The following is a 22,805-nucleotide window of genomic DNA, read 5'->3' on the forward strand; positions in this document are numbered from 1 at the left end:
CAGGCTTGGCAGCAGGTTCCTTTACCCCCTGAGCCATCTCACCAGCTCTAAACTCTTACTTTGTTGTATCTACTTGTTAAGTTTTCCAATAGAAACACTTCAAGGCATTTGACTGAGCTGAGGAGGTACTTACATGGTCACAGTTTCTGGGGTTTCCCTGTCTCTGCACATCACTCCTTAGACAAAGAAGGCAAGAGTGGGAGAGCACATGATCCAGATACTATAGTGGTGGGCTCCAATATTATATAGTACATCATAACAAGATTTCTATTATGTGCGTATTTATTTACTTGTAGACTAGAACCATGCACTATTGAACTGGCATATGATTGTATTACAAATGGTCCATGAAGAGGGGAATGATAAAGGAGCTGTGAGGTCAATGTTGTCAGCACTTACCTGCCCCCCCCCCTTAATTTAATCAACAACTCCCTGATTAAGAACCATTTATCCAGCACACAGGAAAGAGGACTTCGTAAAAACACTGCTTTGGTTTTCAAGAGCAGCTTCTTCCTCACAAATGCTGCCAGACAAATGCACTATCCAGTCAAGCAAACAGAACCAGGACCACCACCACCGCAGGGAGCCTCACTGTCTCTGTCCTAAATATATTTCCTCCCGCCATGTAACTGCCCGGTCATTGTCTACAGCAGAGGGAGCTGCCTTGGCTAACTGGTTCTGTCCTTCCCTATGTATCTGCAGAACAGGGCTGGGGACAGACCAGTAGGGTCTGAGGTGGCTTTTCTTTGCAGATATGTTTCTAAGGAGACAGTGCAGGGTGCCATCACTGCGGCCTCCTCCATTTGTCATGGCCTAATTGAAGTCCTGTTGGCTGTGTGCCAGGCAGCTCTGTGCCACCTGGTGATGAATGGACTTTGACTGTCCTCCTATCAAGCTAAACTAACCCCTGGATGAGCTGGTTGCTCTCCTGAATGGTGTTCCCAGTCCAGGGCTCTGTGCTGCAAATAATCAATGTATATCAAAATAAGTTGGCCAGGTCCAGCAGGTAAGGGCAGAAGCCTCAGACACCAATACACAATGGCTTTCCTGACAAAGGCATGGCATCCCCACACTCACCTGGGAACCTCATCGGAGATTTTAATAAAAATAGTCAGGCCATAATGTAGCTTCTTGCTAACATTCTATTTAAAGTAGGACGTGCTTGAAATCACTGGGTAACCATTGCTCTCTCTAAATGAATAAGATGAAATTTACTACGAAATGGGTATGTGTGCCTGCCATCTATCCAGAGATAGTACAGCAAGCCAAAAACACATTGAATGCATTGTGTGTGTGTACATGCCTGTGTGTTCATGCATGTAGCTAGACGTAAACCTTACGTGTCTTCCTCAGTCCTCTTCTATCTTGGTTTTCGAGGCAGAGGTGTCTAGCTAGCCTGGAGGCTCATGCTGTAGACTGGGATGGCTGGACCAGTAAGTTTCAGGCACCCACCTGTCTCTACCTTCCCAGTGCTGGATTACAAGCATGCACTTGCATGCCTGGCTTTGAATGGAGGCTCTGGGGCTTGAACTGGAGCCCTAACGTTTGTACTGCAAGCATTTTCCCAACTGAGCCATCTACCTCCCCATACCGTAACGGGCGTTTCCGAGCTTGTGTAACACTAGTAACGGAAGAAGTCAAAGTTCAGAGAGGGAAGGATTTCCCAGACCCTCAAAATCTAAGCTCAGAGAAGCCAGAACCATGGCTGCAACCGGGCAGCGGCTCGCTTGGCAATAATCTATCATTGGAATTATTATTCAGAAACAGATGTTAACACATTTTTTAAATGTGGAATGTTGTGTTTATTCCATTTTTATTTGCAGTTTCCTTTCTTCTTTTAAGGTGCATAGTTTTAGAAAGATAAATAGTCATCAGTCAATGTTTTACAATGGAGGCCTAGGAAACAAAGAAAAAGAGAGCTAGAAGGCTGCAAGCTAAGCAGTGGCCAGGCCAAGACAACACTATTGATTCCCAGAACAAAGTTTCTTCATTTCCAAAATGTCACAATTCAATCAAAACAAGACACTCATTTCCTCTGAAGTATCTGCTCAGCTCACACCAAAGCAGAAGTCCACTTTCAAATCAGTAAACCAGTTGCTGTCTGTCTGGTCAAGCGTTAAGAATGGGGCTCGCTAAGCTGACTAGCATTTGGAGGTTCATCAGAAGAATCTTCTAAGTTAAATAACCCACTTTAACAACAAGGAGCAGGGCACACATAACCCTCACCCAGGCCCTTTACGGTAACAGTGATAACTTTCTCTGCTTAGGAAAACAACATAGTTTTTTATTTAAAAAAATTCAAGTAATAATATGACTTAAAGTGAAAACAATTCAAATAATGATATGATTTAAAATGAAAACCAAAACAAAACAAAACCACAGGGCCTTTCCCAGGCCAGACTCCCAGTGCCATTGACCAGCAGTTTCTTGCATGCTCTCTGACGAATGTTAGCCCTATAAATTCATCCCCATGTTTTTGTATAAGTGGAGACATACAAATTATGTTATTCTATGTCCTGATTCTCATAACTGGCAATGTTGCTTGGTAATTTTTCTTTTATATGTGTCTACATGTGTAAATGGATATAAGGGGCACCTTGCCTATGCTGGTACTTATGGAGGCTAGAGGTCAACACTGGGGATCTTTTACCCACCATTGTCTTACCTTGTTTGTTAAATGTGCTATTAGTGTGTGTGTGTGTGTGTGTGTGTGTGTGTGTGTGTGTGTGTACCATGGTATGTATGTGGAGGTCAAAGGGCAGCCCTCGAGAGTTTGCTCTTTTCTTCTATTGAGAGTTCCAGCGATTAAACTTGGGTCATCACGTTTGTGCAGCAAGAACTTTTTCCTGATGAGGCTGAGCCATCTTGCTGGCTCTCCACATTTTATTTATTTAATTATTTTAGACAAGGTCTATTACTGTACCTGGGGATTGCCATTTTTTGCCTATCCTGGCTGGGCAGTGAGCCTCTGGTATTCATCTGTGTCCATCTCCTTAGCTGCAGACTCGTGGGGTCATGCCTGGTTTTTACATGGGTGCATTTGTGCAGCGAACGCTTTCCCCACTGAACCACCTCCCCAGCCCAGTCTTTGTATGTCCGCATGTAGGATTCCCCTCTTCCTTCTATGGAGTATTCCACTGAGAGACTACTTTATATGTTCTTACTCCAGCCTGCACTGTGGCTATTGGGATTGTTTTCAGCTTTTGCTCTGAAAAACAATTGTTAGGTTATTGTATAAATCTTTATGTACATCTCCTGTGTATTATATGCTTAATCAAAGCATACAATGACTATACAGTTTTGATTGACATCACCAAACAAAATTCTAAGGCAGTAGTTCTCAATCTGTGGGTCACAACCCCTTTGGGGGGGGTCAACCACTCTTTCACAGGAGTCGCCTAAGACTGTCAGAAAACACAGATATTTGCATTACCATTCATAAAATTAGCAAAATTACAGTTATGAAGTAGCAATGAAATAATTTTATTATTAAGTCACCACAACACATAGAGTCGTATTAAAGTGTTGCAGCTTTAGGAAGGTGAGAACCACTGCTCTAAGGTAGTATAAACAAGTACATCTAAGAACATCATGCCAGTTTCTACTTGACCTATGACATATGTGGGAGGTGATTTCCCATTGCCTCTTTAGCACTGAATATTGTCAAGGAGACAAGGAGAAACAGTGTCCTGGTTTCATTTGAAGTTCTTACTGGTGAGATTGGGGGTGCTTTGGTACTCTATTTATAGGTTTGTGGTTTTTTTTTTAATATCAACTGCCCACTTTTTGTTTTCCTTCTTTATTACATACAAAAAATTCCCAACCTCTGATCTTTAGATTATATACAAAAATCTGCCAATTTTTCTCTGTCGTTTGCTTTTGGTATACTTCACAGTAATAGTTTAAGATAGATATGTATAGAAAATCTGTGGAGAAAGAAATAAAAAGGAGAAGGGAAATTAAAACATTTCCTTACAGCTTATGAGGATCTGAGGTTGTGTCTTGCATCGAAAAGACTATCTCAGATCCAAGATTGTATGACAAATTCTCCTTTATTTTTTCCTAGTGATATCTTGAATTTAGAAAATTCAATCATTGGCTCAAATATCTACTTCACAACAGCCCAAAAGGCCTTTATTTCCCTGAAAACACCAAAACACCAAGGAAATAACAGTATTTTCAGGAGTAGCAAACAAAGATTACAGAATAGATGAAGACCCACGGAGCTGCATTTCATTAAAAAGAACTTTCCATTGGGTAAAGAGACTATGGAGACAGTTTCCTTTCCTGATGAGTTCTCATCTAGGTGTGGCAAGGCTTCCCTCAACCAAAAGAGAAGTCAGCTGAGCTGTGGGTGGTGGTTAAGGCTTCAGGAGTGGGTCACACAGAAATGCCCTCATTGTGAAAATATATTGGGCAATCACTCTCACATTCCCCCTCATAGTTAAACTGACAAAGCAGTATGAGTGAAGAAAAGGTCGGAAACAAAGAGAATTTTGAAGACCCAGGGACTTGCCCCAGTGCTTAGACTCCAGGATCCTACTGCAGCTAAAACACAAGACAAGTGTCTAGAATGAAAGCCCAGAAATTCAAATATGGAAGACAATCAAAAAAGGCAGAAGATAAGGAACAAGGCTGAGCTAGCACAGAAATCACCTCAAAGGATTTAAAGCTTCAGTTCAGATCTAAGGCAGATTTGGCTAGAGAGAAAGAATCTGAGTATTTTCCTTTTAACTTCTCATAGAGAAAGGTCCTACATTCTCTGGCAAATAAAATAAAAACATTACCATATGTTTGTTTTTTGATCATCATTGTGTTTTATATGCACATATTAAATGCAATAAAAACTTTAAGGCAGATAAACAGGAGACACCGAGCGATAATAAAAATCACAAGCACAGTTAATAGAAACAGACCTGTAGTTAGGTCCAGTTATTGGAATCAGATGCAATTACTTTAGAACAATTATAATGAACATTTTAAATAATGTAAGGGGAATTTAGATATAATTGGCAAATACAGAAGTATTTCAGAAGACAGGAGAAAGATTTCAGGACCCTAAGATGCAATATTTAAAATATACTTGTTCCATTGCGTTTTGAGTGAGAGCATTAGTAAACTTGAACACAGTCTGACGTGCCCAGTTGGGACAGAGTGTGGGAAAAGATTAAGAGTCAAAGGAGTCACGGGGTTAGCAACAAGAATCATAACTGGCCGGGCGGTGGCGGCGCACGCCTTTATCCCAGCACTCAGGAGGCAGAGGCAGGCGGATCTTTACAAGTTCGAGGCCAGCCCAGTCCACCAAGTGAGTTCCAGGAAAGGCGCAAAGCTACACAGAGAAACCCTGTCTTGAAAAACCAAAAAAAGAACAAAAAAAAGAATCATAACTGACTCCTCATCAGAAATGATGCAAGCCAGCAGACAATAAAAGAGTAACTTTCAAGAGGGAAAAGAAAATGCACCATCAACCAGGAACTCCGATCCAGTAAAGCCACCTCTCAGAGACACAGATGGGCAAGCCAGATACAAAAGGAACGTTCAAAGTGTGGCCATCACCGGCAAGGAATGGCAGATGTCTGATTCTGAGGACACAAAAAGACGTCTGGTCCCCAGAGTTCCCATTGGCTCATGAATATTAGTGTCATGTTCTCCCTGATAAGAAATCACCGTTCTTTTCCCCTCCAGTGGTGGCTGCTTAGTGGCTGATGTATTTTCCCAAACCCTCTTTCATTTTTCATTTTTCATTTCATTCTCTTCATTTTTCACTTTGTAATAACACATTGCCATGAGACATTAAGGAAAACCTCTAGACTTTGTACCCAGAAAGAGTACTAAGAGTATAATTATTCTGAGACAGAGGTTCCTCACTCACAATTTTTCCAGCTTTATACTTGTGACAATGAAGTGTTTAGATGTATTTCATAACATGTTAATTTGTGCTCTAATTGCTCACATTTAGTGCTGAAGCCCAGAGAAGAAACTGACACAGAAGAGAACACCATGTCTCTTCCAGAGTTTGGGGACCTCTAGGCAAACTGTTTCCTTCCTGCACATAAATTATCTTTCAATTAAATATGTTCAGTCTCACAAACTCTCTTCAGGAGAGTGCAATGAAAGAATGCAATACTGCCCAATGGTTTGTCAACATTCAGAGATGGGTGACGTTGCCTTTAATGAGATTGTACAAACAGAGACAGATGTGGGGGTGGGGTGGGGGAATAGTCATGTAACAAAGAGAAGAACAATAAAGAATTTCTCACTGATTTGTTAATTCTAAGCCAAACGGGACTCTTTTCTAAATGGCTACAATTTTAATTAACTATCCTCTGGGCAGTTATCATTTATCTGTAGCTTCTTTTAGCAAACAGTGTGGCTCCTACTAGGAAGTGTCACCTGCCTGCTGCCTTGCAATGGTGGCATGTCTCCAGTTACTTTGAAGGCAGTGTTTTCACTTTGTTTTTTTTCCCTCCCCTTAAGCATTAAGATTGGAATAAAAATCGGTGTCCTTTCTTTTACATACATACTAGTTTAATCCACAGTTGACGAAAGCCCTTCTTGATTTCTTTTGACGCTTCCTCCTCTCTGTATCAATTTTGTCCTTAGTTGACTGCCTTTAAGACTGCATGGTAACTAAGGCCTTGCTGGACACCACAGTCAAACCTAGTTTAAAAGGAAGAAAAGACGTAAGAGGAGAAAAAGGAAGAAGATTCACGTGCAAAGAACAGTGCTGGGGCACAGCAATGTCTGGCCTCAAATTATACTGCAGAACCATAGTGACAAATATAGTCTGATAGGAACACAAAAATAAACACACAGACCAATGGGACCAAATATAGGATCCAGAAACAAACCCACACCGCTACTTCCACCTAATTTTTAACAAAAATATTAAATTAGAAAAAAGATAACTTCTTCAATAAATGATGCTGGGGAAATAGATATTCACATTCAGAAGAATGAAATTACATTTATGTCTTTTACCCCAGGCAAAAATGAATTAGGACTGGGTCAAAGATATTAACATAAGACATGAAACTTTGAAACTGCTGGAAAAAGACAAAAAAGAAACATGTCAATATATAAGTACAGGTAAAGACTTTATGGAAAGGACTCTAACAGCCTAAGAAATAACCCTAAGAATTGTCGAATGGGAATGCATGAAATTAAACAGCTTCTGCACCAGGGTAAGGAACCACCAGAGCAAAGAGGTCTACAGAAGGATGACATCTGCCGACTCTATGTCTGGAGGGGTTGGTATCTAGATGGGTAAAGAACAGCAAAAAATAAACACCAAAAGTCAAATCTTCCAGTCACCAGGCTGTCTAAGGAAGTGAAGAGACAGTTCTAAGAAGGAACACAAATGGCCACTAAATATTTGAAAAAGCATCCATTGTCCTTAGCCCCCTGCCAAATGCAAATTAAAACTACTTTGAGAAAAAAAAAAAAAAAAAAACTCTTATGATCTTATGATTCCTTTTTTTTGGATTTATTTATTTATTGTTTTAGTTTTGTGAAGGTTTGTGTGTCTCTATGTGATTATGTGCCTTATGAGTGCAGGAGCCCGCAGAGGCTGGAGACATCAAATACCCAGTGTGAACTGAGTTCCAGGTAGTTGTTCAGGTCCATTGTAGGAAGACTCTGGTATTTTGTAGGAGCAGTACCAGATTTTTGTTTGTTTGTTTGTTGTTGTTATTTTGAGACAAGGTTTCTCTATGTAAACCTGAAACTCGCTCTATAGACCAGGCTGGCCTTGAACTCACAGAGATCTGCATGCCTCTGCCTCTGCCTCTGCCTCTGCCTCGGCCTCTGCCTCTGCCTCCTGAGTGCTGGGATTAAAGGTGTGCACCACCATCACCCAGTTCAGTTCCAGCTCTTAATCACAGAGCTGCCTTTCCCCTAAAGTTCTAGCTTTCTTGTCTTGGTCAAAATGGCTGACATGGAGAAAACAAGGGCAATATATGTTGGTGAAGATGTGAGGGAAAAGAAACCCAGGGCCGCATACTCCCTAAAAAGCGAAAAGTGGAATCACCACTTGACCCATGGCTACCATTCCTAGGTGTTACCCCAAGGGGCATCCTGTCACAGAGCCACGCCCACTCATGTTTATTGCTGCACTCCTCACTGTAGCTAAGAAGTGCAACTAGCCCAGGTGTTCTTCAGCAGACGAATGGGTAAGGAACACAACACAACTGTATTCATTGTGAAGAAATGCTAGTCTCGACTTTTGCAGGAAAATGAGTGGTACTGGAACTCTTCTTGTTAAAGAAGATAGACGAGCCCCTGAAAGACAAACATGCCAGATTTCCTCTCATAAGACCACAGTTCCTAGGTTTTAGCGTGTGTGTATGTGTGTGTGCGTGCGTGCGTGTGTGCGTGCGTGCATGCGTGTGTGTGTGTGTGCGTGTGTGTGTGTGTGTGTGCGTGTGTGTGTGTGTGTGTGTGTGTGTGTGTGTGTGTGTGTGCAGAGGAGTGCTAAGATCATAAAAGCTTTCAAGGCACCCTAACAGGGGGAAGATGAGATCTTAAATGAGGGAGAGGCAAACCAGAGGGTAATATTACACAAACACTATGAAAGAAGCAGGCTGTTGTTGGGAGGCAGAAAGGGAGCCAAGAGGGGACAGTTAGGAAGAAGAGAGTAGATGAGGGGAAATAAGAACTAAGTATGTATAAAATTGTCATAGGCCAGGCGGTGGCGGCGCACGCCTTTAATCCCCGCACTCGGAAGGCAGAGGCAGGCAGATCTCTGTGAGTTCAAGGCCAGCCTGGTCTCCAAAGCGAGTTCCAGGAAAGGTGCAAAGCTACACAGAGAAACTCTGCCTCGAAAAACCAAAAAAAAAAAAAAAGAAAAAGAAAAAAAGGCATAGTAAAATCCAAACTCCTATGTGCTAACTTTCATAAAAAGGAAATGTTCCTCTAATTCAAGTGCACCTTTCCAAGAATACATCTCTAATTTAAAGAGGCTTCTTAAAGCTACAGAAATGTTTACAAAGTAAAACACTTAAGTCTAGGAAATAACATGGAGCTGGCCAGCCTGGAGTAACTCTGGGCTCAGAGCTACTCTCCTGGACATTAAATTAAAATGTTGGCGTTAAAACTACAGAAGCTTCAAAGTTCAGGCACTCCTCATCTTACTTAGATCACCCCAACTGCTGCTTGCTGCAGCTCCTTTATTCTTCCAGGCCATCTACACACTGTTCCAGGGGATTGTTCTCTTCCAGGCCATCTACACACTGTTCCAGGGGATTGTTCTCTTCCAGGCCATCTACACACTGTTCCAGGGGATTGTTCTCTTCCAGGCCATCTACACACTGTTCCAGGGGATTGTTCTCTTCCAGGCCATCTACACACTGTTCCAGAGGGACTTTTCAGAGACACAAATTTGATCACATGACTTCCCTGTGATCCTGGTGCTCCCATGTGCAGCTGTGCCTGGCCTCTGCCTGTACCTTCAGCCTCATCTTTCACTGCAGGCCCAGGACCTTCTACCAGGCACTGCTCAGCAGCATTGTTATAACACACTCTATGCTTCTGGGCCTTCAGCGCCTCTACACCCTGCTCCCTCTTCTGGAACGTTCTTTCTTCCTTAGCCTTCTGTTAAAATTCCATTTATCCATCAAAATTCCATCCAAATACCCTTTTCTTTGAAAAAGTCCATTGCCAGCCAGAAGAAGCTGACTGTGTCTGATGCAATATTAATATTATTTAACATTGGGCGGGGTATCTGAATCAAATCCCTGTATCTGGAGTTCTATCAGCACCACCTGTGTGGTCTCATCAAGAGCCAGGCAAAGGCTGGGTTTTTATCCTTTCTAGACATTATCGAGTTAACCTGTACCTACATCATGGATGCTGGAAGACTCTTCACTCTTAGGTCCAAAGTAGAGGACTTTCTTTTTTTTTTTTTTTTTTTTTGTTTGTTTGTTTGTTTTTTGTTTTTCGAGACAGGGTTTCTCTGTGTAGCTTTGCGCCTTTCCTGGAACTCACTTGGTAGCCCAGGCTGGTCTCAAACTCACAGAGATCTGCCTGCCTCTGCTTCCTGAGTGCTGGGATTAAAGGCATGCACCACCACCACCTAGCCCAGGACTTTCTTATTTACAACAAAAGTGAAATATAGACTCTCTCTCTCTCTCTCTCTCTCTCTCTCTCTCTCTCTCTCTCTCTCTCTCTCTCTCTGTGTGTGTGTGTGTGTGTGTAAAACTCACAGGAGTTGATTCTCTCATTATATGGGACTTGGGGATTGAACTCAAGGTATCAGGCTTTGTGGCAAGTGCCCCACACTCCCCACCCCAGTTACTAATCTCTGGGTGGACAAGAAGTCATTCTCTTTTCAGGTAAACCTCTTTTCTAATGCGTTATCATGTTAATGGCAATTGTGCCACCAACACAAAATGATTCCATGATCCCTCCAATAAACATAAAGCCTTCTTTCTTTTAGATGGGGTCTTACTATGTAGCTCATGGTCATGGTCTTGCCAGGAGACCAGCTGGTCCTCATACTCATAGAAATCAACCTGCCTCTGTCTCCTTAGTCCTGGGAGGGATTAAAAAGTGTGAACCACACCACGTACAGCCACACCAAGCTGAAACCATCTTTCTTATCTGCTCTTAGTCCTATAAAGTTGAAGCAGTAAAGGTGCCTGCCTGCATTCTAGTCCTGTTGGGAGGGCCAAGTTGAAAGAATAGAAGAAATATGCTTGGGAGAGCACTCAGCCCAGGCCACCGCTGTGTCAGCTACTCATCATCATTTCACACACATCAGCTACAAGAGATGACTGCTTAAAATATTTCAATCGTTGTTGATACAGAAGCCAGAAGATAGGAACTCCTTTCCTAGTGTTAATGCTTCCATTCAGAAAGCAATATGTGAATCCCAGCCCACGGGAGGCACAGGCAGGTGGACCTCTGTGAGTTCAAGGCCAGCCTGGTCTACAGAGTGAGTTCCAGGATAGCCAGGGCTACACAGAGAAACCCTGTCTTGAAAAACAAACAACAACAAGAGAACACCCAGAAAACAATGTGTCTGGGAAGAAGAGTCCATTGGCTCACTGCTCCAGCTGCTGCACAGAGAACAAGCAAGTCAACTCCAGTTCTGTGGTGGCTCGATGTGAAATGTGTCCCATGGATTCATGAGTTTGAACACATGGCACCCAGCTGCTGATGTGCCTTGAGACAGAGCCTCAATGGGGGAAGTAGGCCACTAGGACCTGAGGTTTCTTTCCCAGCCCCACCTCCAGTCTAGTCTCTACTTCCTGGCTGTGGCCATCCACCCCACACTTCTGCCACTGTCTTTTCCCCCACTCTGAAGGACAGTAGCCACTTAAACTCTAAGCTGTAATTTACCTTCCTTCTTTAAATTGCTTTTTTTAAAAAACAGGCTTTTATCACAGCCTCAAGGAAAATAGCTGGCACCCTGTGCTTGGGGGGTGGCCAGACTTAATGAATCTCCTTTATCTGGACATCACCCAAAAGAGGAGATTCTGGTCTACAGCAGGCACTTGACAAATTCCTGCAGAATTAATAAATAAAGGAATTCATGAATGAATGATGACATTTTTACTGAAACCACTTAGTACTGTTGTTGGCCCATATATCTCATAGGAAACCATAACAATTATTTTCTAGACATTTTTTTCCTGTATAATTCTTTGAATTGGTGTTTCTGAAACTGTGGCCAGAGATTAACCTCAGGCGTCTTTCATACTCTCTATCTACCCACCTTGGTTTTAGATAGTCTCTAACTGATTTGGATCAGCTATCTGTTTAGAAAGCCCCAGGAATGTGCCTGCCTCCATCTTCCCAGAGAAGAGATTACAAGGGCATGCCCCTGCACCAGACCCTTTTCTGGGGTTTCTGGGGATTGACCTCAAATCCACTCTGCCAACCTAGTTCTAGCTCCCCAGCTCCCAACCAAATTGTTTGACTATTAAAAAAAAAAAACAAAACAAAAACAAAAAAAAAAAAAAAAACAAAAAAAAAAAAAAAAACTGGAAGAAAGGATTCCCTGCCCTTTAGCACCATGCACTATTTTGCGAGCTCGAAAATGCAGTCTTTTAAAAGACATGTGCTTAACTGCTCTCTGGTGTATAATAAATACCCAAAGTGCCTCTCACCCCAGAAACATTAGAGCTGAGAAATGCTTATGCTTCTGTGTGTGAGATGAGATTGCCTACAAGGGTAAGCTTTCTTTAGATTTGGCAACAAGACCTGCACTGTTTCTTCTCTGAGTCTACCTAGAATGGGGATTTAATTGCTATGGCTGAGGGCAATTGCTCAGTTCTGGTGACACATACCTGCCTGGTTAGCCACAGAGACACAGCTTCCCTGTGCTTCTCTTCAAGGAGAGAAGATAAGAAAACTGATGGACGGGGCAGTTTAATTAGAGGGCACTTACCAGTAGAAATTCCAGTCCCGGGTCCAAACCCAAATGGACTCATTACATGTGAAGAGCTTTTTACACACATATGTGTCTACTGAATCTAATGACATATATGAAAAAATACCATTGGCTGTCTTTGCCTATTGGTTCCTCACTGTGGATTCAACCAGTGCAGCATCAAGAGTATTATGATGCCGACAGGAGATCAGGAAACCAAGGTCAGCCTGGGACACAGTAGACTGTCTCAAAAAACAAAAACAAAAAACAAAAAAAAAAAACCCAAGAAGTTAAAAAATTTTCTAGAAAGTTCCTCAAAGAAAAATTTGATTTGCCACACACTAAGTGCTATACTAAATTTATTTGGATGAATATATTCACATTATATTGGATATTATAAGTAATCTGATGTTTTGAAGTATACAGGGAGATGTGCTAAGATGTGTAGGTCACATGTAGATATATCTGTATGACTTGAGAATCTCTGACTGTTGATTATCTAATGGGAGGGAAGAGTTTCCTAGAACCACCTCCACATGGATAGGAAAAGATCAAAGTCTATTCTCCGTTCAGCCAGAGACTTAGCTTTGAGCAGTTGTAGAATAACATTAACTAAAAGACAACTTTTTTTTCCACATCCAGATGTTGTTATATCCCAAGTTACATATTTCATTCAAGGTGGTCAAACATTTGCTCTGAGCTGTTCTTATGCCATCTAAAGTACTCATCACACTAGAGCGAGGGTGTCGGATAAGTAGTTTCTCCTCTGCTTCCTTCATTAGTAATAACTACATAGACCCCGTCGCACCTGAAACAGTCTGCACAGCAGACTCAAGCTCATTCTGGTGAAAACTGTAGTGTGCACCAAATACTAGATACTAAGAGAACTAAAAGATGCTCGTGAGTCCCAACAAGGAAGGGAGACTCGCATCAGGGTATTGCTAGAGATTGGCCAGCACCCTCAATCTCTTGAACATGTGGGAAGAATGAATTTCTAAACATTCAGTGCAGGTAGTTGGAGATCCTTTGATGTGTTTTGGAAAGTGCAATGTATGCCTAAGTGGTATCCTGTGATACCAGTCTGGGCCAACCAACATTCCATGCTGTATCCATCATCTACACCCTCTCTCCATACCTATGTGACCAGAAAGCAGAAAGCATGAGATAGGAGAACTAACCAGTAGTAGACGCAGGTCTGAGGAAGTGTTGTCTGACAATACTGTGTGATGTGCAAAGATGTTTATATAAACAGAAAAGAAGAGGATTTGTGTAAAGCCACTGGGTTTGTAGCTGTTACAGAAATATATCCAGTTCTGTCTGTCCTTGGTCCCTTAGGTCCCCATCGAGCTCTCCTGTGTCCTCAGTATGCTAGAATCTCGTCTAAAGATCAGCCCTCCCTCTAACTCAGTGATTTCTCTGGTGGTAGCAGACCTTAACATGTGCCCTGTTAGAAGTGACCCTTAACCAACAAGGGGTTGGTGACTGAGGATCTCAGCTGCTTCGTCTCTTGAAGAAACGACTACCTGGGATGATCTACTTAGTATTTTGGAGTTCTGAGCAAGACTGAGGTCCCGACAGCAGCTGCTTCCTCGTTAGTGCAAGCTTGAGGTCTCCTTTCTTCTTATACCCCACTTCCTCACTCCTCCATGCAGCTTCCTGAAGTCATTTTTTCAGATAAATGACTAACACCCAATTCCCCACTTTACTGCCTGGCTGTTGTGTGGAGCTAAGTAAATACATGGAATAAATCTGGCGTTCGTTTCTCTCGTGCGCGATGAATGAAGATGAATGAATAAAGTATGTAGCCTAACACTTTTAAGACTGTGAATTATACCTCTGTCTGTAGCCCTAGAGCTTGGACCACTAAATTAGGGTAGTCTAACTTATCTAATATTTAAGGAAACTAAAAGCAGTAATTAATAATAAGAAAAGATTTGCGAATGTTAAATTCTATTTTAAAATTCTAAACTATATATATGTGTGTGTATGTTTTATATATGTGTATATAGTGTTTAAAGATTAATTTTATTTCTATGTATCTATGTGTATTTCTGTCACATGAGCAAGGGTGCCCTAAGAGGCCAGAAGAGGATGTCAGGTCCACTGGAACTGGCTTTACAGGTTTGTGAGCTTCCTGGCATGGGTGTGTGGAATGGAACTTGGGTCCTCTGAAAGAGTGTTAAGCACTCCTAACTGCTGGCCCTTTCTCCAATATGAAAGTATATAGTTTTAAAAAGAGTGTTTCTGATTATATACCGCAGTCACTGTATAAAATCTGGGCAATACAGGAAATCCTAAAGAAGATGATAAAGTATATTCATTATTTCATAGTGGCTTTTCAAGTTTAACTTTACAGGTCTTTGGTAGATTGTGTGTGTGTGTGTGTGTGTGTGTGTGTGTGTGTGTGTGTGTGTGTGTGTGTTTTGAAAAACTAAGATATTATATAGCACATTATATAAATAGCATTGTTTCCCACTCATCAAGAAATAAATGTATTGGCTTGTTGACACATACTTGTAATCACAATGTTCAAGAGGGACAGACAGGAGGGTCTTGAGTTCAAGACAAGCTTGAGATATATAGTAAGTTCTAGGCCAGTCATGATGCCTAGTTTGTCAACTTGACAAAACCTACAGTCACTGGAGAAGGGAGTCTCAATTGAGGGGTTTCCTAGATTAGTTTGGCCTGAGGGCATGTCTCTGGGGTAGTGTCTTCATGTAGGAGGATTCAGCCTACTGTGGGGCACATCATCGCTTGGGCTAAGAAACCTAGCTAAATACAAGCATTCAGGCAAGCCAGCAAGCAGTGTTCTTTCATGGTTTCTTATTCAATTTCCTGCGTGAGTTTCTGCCCTGACTTCCTTCTCTGATTGACTATAATCTGTAAGCTAAAATAAACTAATTTTTCCCTTAAATTTTTATTTCTCAGTGTTTTAGCACAGCAACAGAATAAAGGTAGAACATAGGGCTACATAAAAGACTGTCTCAAAAAAAGGAAAGAAAAAAGCACAAAGAAAAGAAAAGGAGGAAAAAGAAAGAAATATGGGGCCTCCAAGAATACTACAGGCATTTTGTCGTACGTCTGTAGCCCCATCAGTCTGTGCCATATAAATGTTGGAGTTATTCTTACCCAGGCTTAGTTGATGTATTCACATATAAGTATTCCAAAGTCAGAAAGAATTCATATTAACTGAGCAAATTTCAAGAGATTAGAGATTCTGTTTCTTTTCTATTTTGTTATATCCAAAGTTTAGAGAAATGCTCGGCAAAATAAGCTTTCAATAAATATTTATTAGATAAAAGGAGGAATAATCAAAGCATCCAACACTATCTTACTGCCTAGATTAGATTCAATATGGAGTACTGAGCAAGCATCAGGGTGGAGGAGTTGGGGCCAGGGCTCGGTCAGTAAAGTGCTTGTCGCAAAAATATGAGGACCTAAATTCAATCCCCAGTACCCGTTGAAAGAGCAGAGCTCAGTAATGCAAAACTGTACCCCCAACACTGCGGAGGTGGAGACAGGTGGCCCTGGAGCTCACTGGCCAGCCAGCCTAGCAGAATTAGAAAGCAACAGGTTCAGTGAGAGACCCTGTCTCAAAAAATAAAGTGGAGAGCAACTGAGGAAAAGACTTGATAATGACCTCTGACCTCTAAGTGCATGTGTACAGGCCCTCTAATGTAGATTCCACCATATACATACAACACACACACACACACACACACACACACACACACACACACACACACACAAATCAATGTTGAGCCAGGGCTTCTCCAAACACCAGGTTTCTAGGATAATTACTGGTTACATTTGCTCTACTTTATTCCTTTATCCCTATGTAAGACCTTCCTCACACCCACAGCAACCACATCCACACCCCAACCTGATAACCCTGAGCAGCCTAGAGTTTTCTATCACGTCTCTGTTGTATACACTGCACTCCTCAAATCATTCACACAAAGTCACACTTGTCAACATGAGTGAGTGTGAGTGGCAGTGCTAGCGTCTAGATTTCCTCTTACAGACTTGTTCTGCCACTAGTTCTGGTCTTCAAGCACGTGCTTACCGTCCTGTCACTTAGCAGAGGCCAGGGTCAAAGGACTCAGGGCTGACAGTGTCACCAACCCTTCCACATCTTTTTCTGTTCTGCTCCAGACAAGAACTTTTTAAAAATGTAATTTTATTCCTTATGATTATTTCACATGAAGTCCCATATAGAACATAAATGATGAGTTCATCATCTCATTCACAATAAACTTCAGATTTTGTGATTTTATTCACATATTTGCTTCAGGATAAATACCAGTGATTCTTAAAACTGTTGTTGTTGTGTTTTGGTTGGTTTTTTTTTTTTTTTTGAGAATTCAATGAATGCATGCAGTGTATTTCAATCATATTTTGATTCCTCCTGCACATACCATTCACATTCCCCTTCCAACTTAATGTCATATGTGAGTGTGTGTGTGTGTGTGTGAGAGAGAGAGAGAGAGATACTGAGCACAACCATTGCTGTCCAGTGTGGGGCCATCCACCGGGGCATGGTCAAGCTACAAGGGACCACGCCCTTAAAGAAAACTGACTCTCCCTCCCTTGCAGCCATCAAGTCTGAATAGCTCCTGAGCCAGGGGTGGGGTCGCCTGTGCCCCTTCCTCATCCAGGATCAAACAAGGACCTTCGATCTGTTTCACTATCAGCTCCTGCCTCTGGAGGGCTCGGAGAACTTGGAAAGGTGCTGCCAGAGGCTAAGAGACCCAATTCCAAGACCACTTATCTGTGACGTCACCATCTGGTGATTTCAGATGTCACCTGGTTGAACTGGCCCCACAGGAAAAATGTGACTCTGAAAGCTACTTTTAAGAGTTACATTTTAACTGGTGGATAAGCAGGAGAACTATCTTTGGCAAACTTGTTTCACAAGCGATTGCTCCACACCTGGAGTACAATTCAAACCTTCCCCACATCTGAAGGCCGGCCATGTGGGCTCAGCTCCCAAGCAGGTTCTACCTTATAATCTTGTGTTATCTGTCATTTCCTTTCAAAACTAAAAGTTAATGGTGGTTATGATAGGGAAAGACAAAGGGAACCCAGGAAGAAAGAGAGTTATTGGTGGTTGTGTCAACCATAGAATAACCCCATGACATCCATCTTTGAAGATCTCACAGGGCACTGGAGACATGACCTAGGGGTTAAGAGTGTTCACTGCTCTTCTAGAATGCCTGAGTTCAATTTCCGGCATCCACATCAGATGGCGCAAAACCATCTTTAAGTCCAGGATCAGGTGACCTAATGCTTTTTTTAAGCTGGCATGCACTTGCAAGCATGTGTGCAAACACATACACATAGACACACATACATAAACATATAGAAAAACCTTTTTTAAAAGGAGCTGCAGATATAGTGGGCAAGTCACTCAAGATGAACTACATTGCATTGAGCAGGATAGAATGAGCGAGTCATTAATGGATGGACCGTCCTGGCTGGCTTTAATTGTGAAATATGTGTAATGCACTGTCCAAATCCAATACTACAATACTGAAGAAACAAATGAAAATAGTTATTATCTTTTAAAAATGTGGTCTTAGGAGTTACAGGACCCCAGTCATGTAGTTAGACACGATATTCCACGTGATCATGAGAACACACGTATAGCAGATAGTAGTGACGAAGGGCTGAACAGGGCACAGGTGACAAGGTCTGTGGTTCCCCAGCCCTGAAGTTCCCTCGGCCTCAGTTTCCTCATACAGTAACAGTAGGTAGTTATAAGGGAAAAATCTGGTTCAAAAGTCCTTAGGAACCCAAACACAAGAATACACTAACAAAGATGTCAGGAGGCTAGGAAGGATAGGGATGCCCAAGTTTCCTAAGCAACATATTTCACCAAAAATATTCCCCTTACATTGTCATTTGGGTTAAATCACTCACACTGATGAAATGCCAGGAAAGAATGAGTTATTTCTACAAAGAGTCATGGAAAGAGATTTTGTTCAAGTATCTGAGTTCTGGTGGCAGCAGCTCTCTGTGCCAGCACACAGCACGGGAACACTGCAAAGTACACCATGCTGAGAAAAATGTGTCTGACATCGCAGCTGATTCAGCAATCTGCTGCTAGCATCACTAGGAGTGAAAGGGCTTTTCTCTTAGTCAAGGCCAAGACTGGGGCTTTGAAACTGATCCTCCATCTCTCTGCTACAAATTACCATGGAAAAAGTAAGAACTCTCTTCAAAGTGCACTCTTAACTCCTATAGGTTCCTGGCAGAGGGAACCAAGAACGAGCGAGCTGGGCACCTGTGCCCAGTCTCTTCATCAATATATTCGGCATCTGTTAGGTGCTGGGCAACATGGATGTCCCTGCCACACAAAACAAGAAAAGGAAGAAGCCTATTTTCACAGAGTTCAGAGTTCAGGGAATCATAGCCTGTGATGTTAACATTCATTGTCAACTTACCTGGGTTTCGAATACCCACAGAAGCACATCTCTGGAACATCCTCAAGGGTGGTTCTGGGGAGGTTTAACCAAAGAGAGAAGACTCCCCTAAATATGGGTGATAATTCCAATGGCAAGGGTCCCAGAATGAGGAAAAAGAAGAAAGCACTCCCTGGCTACAGATGCAATGTTACCAACTGCCTCATATATTCAGGTCTTGAAGTTACTTTAGCTCAGGTGATCTTTTGGGCACAGCATCAGGAAGCTCAAGGTCTCAGTCAGTGCCTGAGCATGTACCCACCTTCCCTCTCTTGCTCTGTTTCTCTCCATGTATATCCCCTGTACATTTCTCAGTACATGTTACCTTTGCACAGCAAGGGCATAGGAAGTTTCATTATGAGCTTCCATGCATACACAGAATGATTATTTGACCATAGTCAGCCCTTGGGATGGCTAACCTTCATTATCAACTTTGACCATAGTGTGCCCTTGGGATGGCTAACCTTGGTTGTCAACTTTATAGGCCCAGGAAGACAGACAGCTTGGAATGGAGTTGGGAGGTATTCATCTCACACTTTGTTTTTGTCTTTTAAAGTTGTTTTGGTTATTTGTCTCCCTGGGATTTTATGTGAATTTTAGGACCAGCTTACTGATTTCTATAAAACACAGAACAAAACAAACAAACAAAAAGGAACAGATGGGATTTTGAATGGGATTATGTTGCTACAGAACTACAATGATCAAGGCAGTGTGGTAATGCTATAAGGAAAGAAAAATCAGTTAAATTGAATTAAAAAGTCCAAAAACAAATCCTATACTTATGATCAATTTAAGGTCAGATGACTTTTTTTTTTTCACAAGTGTGCCTATATAATTCAGGGGGCAAAGAACGGCCTTTTCAACAAATGGTTCTAAGACAGACACACTGAAGCAAATTTACAATAATGTAAATAAATGTGAGCCCATACTTCCTACCATTTATAAAAATCAACATGGAAAGTGTACAAAAACCTATGCAAAATGGCAAAAACTTTAAAGCTGTTTGGCCTGAGGGTTAGGCAGTGTTTTCTCCTCTGCCCCCAAACAATGTAGTGTTCTTTGAGAGTCAGCTTCTTACCTTGCAAGTTCAGTTGTGCGGCTATGCATTATTCCTGCTGTAGGGGGCGCTCTATGGGTCAGCTCTGTGATGCAGCTCATATAGGTGTTCCTGGTTGGATGATGTGTACATGTGCATGCATGCATTAATGTTCACATGCATACACACACACACACACACACACACACATGAGAGAGAGAGAGAGAGACAGAGAGACAGAGACAGAGACAGACAGACAGACTTACAAAGCTTAACTCTATCTCTTCCTAGGTTGCTAACAATAACCATCTTTCTCAGTATATTGGTCTTGAAACAGTTTTAAATATAACCTGGAGCATTTTAAACAGAAGTGAAACGGAATTTAACAAACTATGTAAAGCAGAATTATGAAAAGTATGCATCTTCTGATGGTCCCTTTGGAGACTGAAAGAAGTGCGAAAGAGTGAATCCTTCCCAAGAGAGCCTGTGCAGCTGTGGGACACGGCAGGGAAGCACTGGGGCTTTCCCTGGGTGCTGTAGTGCACTCCAGCCATGGGGCGTGTATTGAAGGGTAAGTGCGTAAAAAACTCACTCTCTGAATGTTAAAGCAGTGAAGAGGTCATGGTGGCAGCTCAACCAGTAACAGCAACAAAGCTCATCAACACAGTTCTCCTTCCCAGCTCTAGTGTTTGCTGAAAAACTCAACCACATATATGAATGAGTTGAGAGTATTGAGATAGCCCTGTTTCCTCTATGAACTCTCATTTAATACTTAGACAATCTGTACTGCTGTTGTGTAACCATTTCCTTCCTGCAAGAAGCTCCTAAAGCAGGAAAGCCAACAATTCAAAATGGCTTCAGGAAGTCCCTGAAACTGACCAGACTCACTAGGCCCTTCCCTGCCAGAGTAAGCAATAAAAGCTGAGAGTCTGCAGGGCATGGTGATGCAGGTCTTTAATCCCAGCACTCGGGATGCAGAGGCAGGTGGATCTCTGTAAGTTCAAGACCAGCCTGGTCTACAGAGCTAGTTCCAGGACAGTCAGGACTATTAGGCAGAGGAGCCCTATCTTGAAAACAAACAGATAAAAATAAAATAAAATAAAGTTGAGAGTCCCTCTCAGACAAACTGAGCTGCCACCAGACCAGCTGCCTGGGAGAAACAAAAGCAGTGGAGCTGCCTGGAAGAACTTTAGACCAACTGAGGCACCTGGAAAGGACAAGCTACAGCTTGTTGAGCTGCCTGCAGGGTGTGCAGTGTGCTCCAGGATCCTAGATTTATGAGCTGTCATCCATGCTGGGATGGGCCTTGGTGACTGAGTCATTTCTGCTCCTGTAAGTAACCCCTCACCCATATTCCTGTAAGTAAACCAATAAAGCCCATTTGTTCCCTAAGTTGGACTTTGGTGCTATCTATACTTTGGTCTGTTGTGGGATCCCTATTTGGGGTGAGAAGATGTGTGCACAGCATCTATAACAGGGAAAGTTTTCTCACACAACAGCTACCAAAAATGAAATTGAGTAAAAGCACAGTGAACTAAGAAAACTGATAAATGAGTAGTTTAAAAGTGTGTGTGTTGTGTGTGTGTGGGGGGGGGGGTTAGGGGGAGGGGAGGGTCCCAATGGCAAAACCAAGAGAAAAGTAGATAAGATGTTAGAACCTCTTTTTTCTCTGGGTCCTAGAAAGTTACATGGAGGCTGGGTTGAGTTGAACTGTGGTGTCTCATCTTTCCTGGGGTTTACATTGTTGTGGTGTCTACAGTGGACAAGTGTCTGATGTCCATAAGAGCTGCCAGCACAGTGGGAATTTCCTTCGTTTGCATATGCAGGGCCTGAGCTGGTCACACTTAGCTTGCATTCTGAGGGCTAGGCAGAATCTCTTTTTTTCTACCTATGTCACAAGCCACACCTCCTGGTTGGCTGATGTCATAACTCTGGTTGTGTTCCAAGTGCTCTGGATACTAGGAGCAGTCCTAGTACTGAGAAATAGGCAGAGGACCTGTCTTTGCACTTCCAAGGCCTCCTGAGTGTGATTCACCCCACTGAAGGGATGCTGTCTTGCATACCATGTTCACCCCTTGAACTGGTTACTTTTCTGTTACTACAATGAAATAGCATGGCCAAAAGCAACTACAGAAGAAGAGTTTATTTTGGCTTATGGCTTCAGAGGGATAGCATTTATACTGGCAGACTATTTCTGTGATGTGTCTCTTCATCCTTCCGGATTAATATGCTTCCTTTATGAAATTCTCTAAGCATCTCCTTTGCTCCCCTTCATGCCCAGGCACACCCTCCATCACTCATCTCCACAACAAGCATTTGCATACTGTTTATTGAGTTCTTATTATAACTGTTCTCTTATTAATTAATGGACTTTGCTCTTGTTATTTTTTTTAAGACAAATTAGGTAGAAATATCTGAGGATAGACACATGCTCCTCCTGCGTCAGATAGTTATTACCTACAACACACTTGGTAATGAAGTATAAAGTAATTTACAGGTTAAAAGAGAAGAGCTGTATTTTGCTTTTTTGTTTGTATGTTTTTTTTTTTTTTTGAGACAGGGTTTATCTGAGGTGCCCTGACTGTCCTGGAACACATTTTGTAGACTAGGCTGGCCTCAAACTCACAGAGATTTTCCTGCTTCTCAGGGACTGGGATCAAAGGTGTGCACTGTAGATTTAAACAAGGCAGAAAATATCAAAGTGTGCCATCTCAGGGCTGAGACGCAGTGAAATCAAGCATGTTTTCTTGAGCTGCACGGTAGTGAGGCAGCCATTAGCAGGCTTTTATCTGACCCATCTGAGACTCAGAACCCAGCAGGAGGCAGAAGGCACTGTGGAGAAACGACTGGACAATCCAGCTACACAGCAATAGTTTTAATATTGATGGTTTATGGCTCTTCACAGGAACTACTGGCTTTCAGCCAGGGGATG

Source organism: Onychomys torridus, chromosome 5 (genome assembly GCF_903995425.1).
Source record: "Onychomys torridus chromosome 5, mOncTor1.1, whole genome shotgun sequence".
NCBI classification, from domain to species: Eukaryota; Metazoa; Chordata; class Mammalia; order Rodentia; family Cricetidae; genus Onychomys; species Onychomys torridus.